The 6,080-nt window shown below is 41.5% G+C and overlaps 1 non-coding gene across 1 annotated transcript; it reads left to right on the top strand.

The window, feature by feature from the left end:
• Positions 1 to 2,035: 2,035 nt before the first annotated feature.
• On the top strand, positions 2,036 to 2,142 carry LOC136221305 (small nucleolar RNA R71). Its single transcript, XR_010685079.1, has one exon. It is a non-coding gene; the product is annotated as a small nucleolar RNA R71 (small nucleolar RNA).
• The last annotated feature ends 3,938 nt before the right edge of the window (positions 2,143 to 6,080 follow it).

Raw genomic sequence — 6,080 nt, 5'->3', positions numbered from 1 at the left:
TTTCCTGAAATCAATGCACATTCTCCACCCTGTCGTTTTCTGCACCGGGATCAACTCATTTTTTTCTTTCAACGTCACTGTTGTGCCTCCCTTCTTTGGCACCATATGCACGGGACTCACCCACTGGCTGTCGGAGATTGGAAAGATCATCCCTGCATCAAGCAGCTTAATCACCTCAGCCTTAACCACCTCCTTCATTTTTGGGTTAAGCCTCCTCTGCGGTTGAGCAGTCGGCTTCACTCCATCTTCCATATAGATCCGATGTTCGCAAAGTGACGGGCTGATCCCTTTTATGTCAGACATTTGCCACCCAAAGGCCTCCTTATGCTTCCTCAGCACCTCCACCAAACGATCTTCCTCATGACCTGTCAGTTTTGCAGAAATAATTACGGGTAAGTGTACAGGTGGTGCTAAGAATACATATTTCAATTGTGCAGGCAAAGGTTTTAGATCGAGTGTTGGTGGTTCTTCGATTGAAGTTTTAGGCCTTGTTTTGGTTTCCCTCTCTAAGAGTTCATCGTGTCGGGCCCAATTACATTCTTCTTTACTGCTGTCCCCAACCTCTTCATCTGACAGTTCTTCCTTCTCTAGTTCGATGCTCAGATTCTTTACCTCGTTCTCCTGAAAAGTGCTCTCAACCAAAGTGTCAGTAAGGCTCAAGAAATTACAACATTCGTCATCGATGGGAAATTTCATAGATTTCAGAATGTTGAATTCCACTTCTTCGTTCTGTAAACGAAGAATTAATTTTCCTCCTTCGACGTCAATCAGAGTCCGTCCTGTCGCGAGAAAAGGTCTCCCTAATAAGATCGACACCTGATCGTCCTCCTCTATGTCCATTATCACGAAGTCAGCTGGAAAAATGAACTGGTCTACCTTCACCAAAAGGTCTTCTACCACTCCCACTGGTCGTCTTATCGATCTGTCCGCCAGCTGTATGGTGACTGATGTTGGTTTTGGATCTCCCATTCCCAATTTCCTGTAAACAGATAAAGGCATTAATTTAATGCTTTCCCCTAGATCACACAAGGCACGTTTAAAATGCACTTTTCCTATTGTACAAGGTATGCTGAAACTACCAGGGTCCTTAGATTTTTTGGGGAGTGGGTTTGTGAGCATCGCAGAGCATTCCTGGCTCAGCATTACGGTTTCATGATCTCCTATTCTTTTCTTTTTAGAGATTAATTCTTTCAAAAACTTTCCATACACAGGCATATTCTCAATAAGTTCTAGGAACGGGAGATTAATCTCTATTTTCTTAAACACATCAAGCATCTTTGAATAATCCTTATCTAATTTAGCTCTTCTAGCAGTAGGGTAAGGTAATGTTACCTGTGTCGGTTGTTCAGAAGTGTCAGTTATCGGAACCTGATCAGAAATACTTACTTGGGACGGAGATGGGTCCGATGAGACATTACCGGTGACTGGGTTTAACCCTTCGTCATGTGGAGGCACGAACGTTGGTCCTTTGACCTGTGTTCCACTCCTGAGCGTGATTGCCCGTGCTTCCTCTTCTGCCATCTTACTCACTTGCTTCTGAAGTCTTTGATAGAATGCTTCATTGTTTGCCAATCTTCTCTCTACTGTGCTCACACTTTCTCTTAGGGCGTCCATGTCTCTCTCCAGGTTGAATGTAGAACTAGACCTCCTCTGCTCGTCCTGCCTTGAATAGATGATCTGTTCGAGCACCACTGGACATGCCACACTATTGTGCCCTCCGTTGCAAACCTCACACTTCGCTACTGCCCCTGGTGAGCTCAAAAGACTTCCCAGCAGAGCTACCTTTTCCGCGAGTGCTGTTATCTGAGGGTTGGATTTTTGCCACACCCCACTGCACTCCTCTGATGTAGTGGACCTGCTCTGAGGCGGCTTTGCATCTTGCCAACATGCACTCTGTTCGGCCAATTCTTTCACCAGATTATAAGCCTGTAGTGCAGTTTTGTTGAACAGATTCCCTCCTGCCGCTGTATCTAGAAAAGCGCGGTTGACAGGAGATATTCCCGAGTAGAACATATCAACAAGCTGGTACCGCTGGTAATCATGGTGGGGGCACCTTCTCAACAATCTCTGGAATCTCTCCCAAGCTAGATGCAGGTTCTCACTCTCGGACTGCTTAAACGATGCAATTTCGCTTCTGAACTGGGCAGTCTTTGATGGGGGGAAATACTTTGCTAGGAAAGCTGATACTGTATTATCCCAGCCGGTGAGAGAGCCTGGCTCCACTGAATGTAACCATTCTGCAGCTTCTTCTTTTAAAGAAAATCTGAATAACTTCTGGTAGATTTGCTCAGATGTCACTCCCTCGCACTTGAAAGTGCTGCAATATTCTACGAATTTGTCAAGGTGTGAATTGGGATCTTCGTAGTAATCCCCCTTGAACTGCCCCGAGCTCTGGATCATCTGGATTATCGCTGGTCTGATTTCGAATGATGCTGCTGTTATTGACGGCTCTAGGATACCGGAGGTGCTTGTTGACCGTCTCGCCTTAAGCAGCTCCATCACGGACATATCTTCGGCCATTGTTTTCTCAACTCAGCACCTGCAAGAACAGTTTCAGCTTATGAAATCAGATAAGAGTACGACTGATTATCAGTCCTCGGTTGGAAAAATCCCAAACAATTGTTTAAGCTTCGAGATGAATGAAGTAATTGTAAACAAAATTAGTCCCCGGCAACGGCGCCAAAAACTTAATGCTGCTAAAGTGTATAGCGATAAACAGGAGAAGTGAATCCTATCTCAACAAGTAGTACAGTGCTTAAGCACGAGATCGAACCACAAGGACTAGTTGTCACAATTAATTATTCAGCTAACAAAGACTAGCAATTGTTCAGGATGTTGTGTAAATGTCTGAGAATTAATGAACAAACTGTTTTAAAACTTAACATAAAAGAAACTTACTGTGAGAGGAAATAGTATAATTGATGAAGCAATCCGGGATGAGGGTTCCCCTTGATTGGCTCCTTAGTATGGCTTACGGGATTCAGGTTTATATCCTAATGATAATTGACGGTAATCACAGAATTTACCACTTCAAGTCTGTCAATCTTAAGTGGTCCTTTCGCTCAACCTTGGTTATTGCAAATCCTAGGTCATGCAAAAGGTAAGGTTCAATAGTGATCAAGGCTAGAGCCGTAGCCCAGCCACAAATCCGCACTCCTAGTGGTCTCTAGCGAGGTCAGATTATTCCGGTTCCGGATCAGCGATTCCTTGGTCAGGGATCACCTATCCACCATCCTAAACTTGTCAACTTCGAAGAGCTTGTTGTTCTTAATTTCAGGTTAGTTGATTATCATCGATTCTCATTCTAACATCCACTCCTAAGTCTGACAAATTTGAGGCATTAAGCTCGAATAATCTGATCAATCGGGAATAACTCCCATAAACCCAAATCTCTACCATTCTAGGTCACACAATCAATTCCATCCCCATCCCAGATTGGATGGGGGTTAGTTCATGGTCAAACTAAACAACTTGCAGAAACATAAATCATCAATATGAAGCATATTGACTTAAGAAGAGAAAAGTAAAAGACAGAGTTATGAGTTTAGAAATCTAAAACCCGATTTGTCTGATTCTGATTACAAATATCGAGAGAACTCTCCTTCCCAATCTTCAAATCAACAACTACGATCTTTAAAACTCTCCATTCCTCTCAAAGCAAGAAAGAAGAAGAAGAAAAATTTAACAATGCCGCTAGAGAAAAATAAAAAGAAGAAGTAACCCTCACAAAGGAGGCATCATGTTCTATTTATAGCAGCAGGTGCTTCGGGGGTATTTTGGGCATTATTTTGGCCAAAATTCGCGCCCTAGAGGTGAGAAGGCGCTGGGAAAATGATCCTAGCGTCTCGTCTCGTCGAGACCTGACGTGTCTCGGCGAGACAAGTTGGTGTCTCGACGAGACACTGGTCATCTCGTCGAGACACCACGCGATGGCCTCTTCTGGAAACCGCCGGGCCGCCTCGTCTTGTCGAGACTAATAGTGTCTCGGCGAGTCGCGGGCCTGTCTCATCGAGACAGGCACTGTCTCGACGAGACAGGTGCTGGAAAGTCCACGAACCCCTCTTGGACGCATCTGTTTCGGTCCTTGCTTCCAGCAGTTGATCTGGTGGCCCTTGAAATGTCCTGAAATGCTCAAAACGTCCTAAAAAGCACCTGAAAATACAGAGAATGCCGTAAGTAACGGAAATCATTACTTCTAGCTAAAAGATAACAGATTGGTATGCGGTTAAGCAGAAATAAGGCAAAAACGACCCCAAATGATCCTAAAATCCTCATATACATGGAAGCTATCAGAGGGGCATCTCATCTTTCCTTCCTAGATTTCCTGTTCTTTGGCACTTATCACAACGAGTGATAAACGAACGGACGTCCTTAAACATCGTAGGCCAAAAGAAACCGCTTTCAAATATTCTAGCTGCTGTCTTGTTAACTCCATTATGTCCTCCATAAAAGCTAGAATGACATTCTGACATCATGGATTCAAATTCATTTTCACCAACGCATCTCCTAATTATCCCGTCACCACAAGTTTTGAACAAAAAAGGATCTTCCCAAAAGTATTGTTTAATATCGAAGAAAAATTTCTTCCTTTGGTGGGAATTTAATCCTTCCGGAACAATATTGGCTGCGAGATAATTAGCAATATCTGCATACCAAGGTGATATGAAACTTTTCATTTGATAGAGATGTTCATCAGGGAAATCATCTCGTATACCGATAGTTTCACCTATAGGACCGTTTTCATCTTCAAGTCTCGATAGATGATCGGCGACAAGGTTTTCAACTCCCTTTTTGTCTTTAATTTCTATATCAAATTCTTGCAACAATAAAACCCATCTAATTAGACGTGGTTTGGCATCCTTTTTAGCAAACAAATATCTTAATGCTGCATGATCAGTGTAAATAATAACTTTTGAACCTAATAAGTATGACCTAAACTTGTCACATGCAAAAACTACGGCTAACATTTCTTTTTCTGTTGTGGTGTAGTTTAATTGTGCACCAGACAGTGTGTGACTTGCATAATAAATGACATGAAGTTTCTTATCTTTCCTTTGACCTAAAACATATCCGACAGCTAAATCACTTGCATCACACATAATTTCAAAGGGTAAATCCCAATCGGGTTTAGCAATAATAGGTGCACTGACTAAAGCAGTTTTCAATGTTTCGAAAGCTTTAACGCAATCTTCATTAAAATCAAAGGTAGAATCTTTCATGAGTAGATTAGTAAGTGGTTTGGAAATTACAGAAATTTTTTTAATAAATCTTCTGTAAAAACCAGCATGTCCTAAAAATGATCTTAAATGATCTTACTCCCTTAACAGTAGTTGGAGGGGGTAATTTTTCTATTACTGAAGTTTTTGCTCTACCTACTTCTAATCCTTTTTCAGATATTTTGTGACCTAAAACAATTCCTTCGTCAACCATGAAATGACATTTTTCCCAGTTTAATACCAAATTTGTTTCTTCACACCTAGACAAAACTTCAAGTTTCCTAGGCATGAATCAAAAGAATCTCCATAAACTGAAAAATTGTCCATAAAAACTTCTATGATATCTTCAATGAAATCATTAAAAATCACAGTCATACAACGTTGAAATGTTGCAGGTGCGTTACATAGACCAAAGGGCATTCTTCTATATGCAAATGTTCCGTAAGGACATGTGAAGGTTGTTTTATCTTGGTCATCTGGGTAAATGTATATTTGAAAGAATCCGGAGTAACCATCAAGAAAACAGTAGAAAGCATGACCAGCTATCCTTTTGATCATTTGATAAATGAAAGGAAGAGGAAAATGATCTTTCCTAGTTGCTTTATTTAAATTTCTATAATCTATACAAACTCTCCAACCAGTGGTGGTTCGTGTGGGTATTAATTCTCCTTCTTCATTCCTTACAACTGTTATGCCTCCCTTTTTAGGTACACAATGGATTGGACTAACCCATTCACTATCCGAGATAGGGTAGATGATTCCATTGTCCAGAAGTTTAGTAATCTCATTTTTTACTACTTCTTTCATATTCGGATTTAGGCGTCTTTGCCTATCCGCTTTAGGTGGCTTATCTTCTTCTAAATG

This window comes from Euphorbia lathyris, chromosome 2, assembly GCF_963576675.1.
Source record: "Euphorbia lathyris chromosome 2, ddEupLath1.1, whole genome shotgun sequence".
In the NCBI taxonomy this organism is placed as follows: Eukaryota; Viridiplantae; Streptophyta; class Magnoliopsida; order Malpighiales; family Euphorbiaceae; genus Euphorbia; species Euphorbia lathyris.
This window is presented reverse-complemented; position numbering and strand designations above follow the sequence as displayed.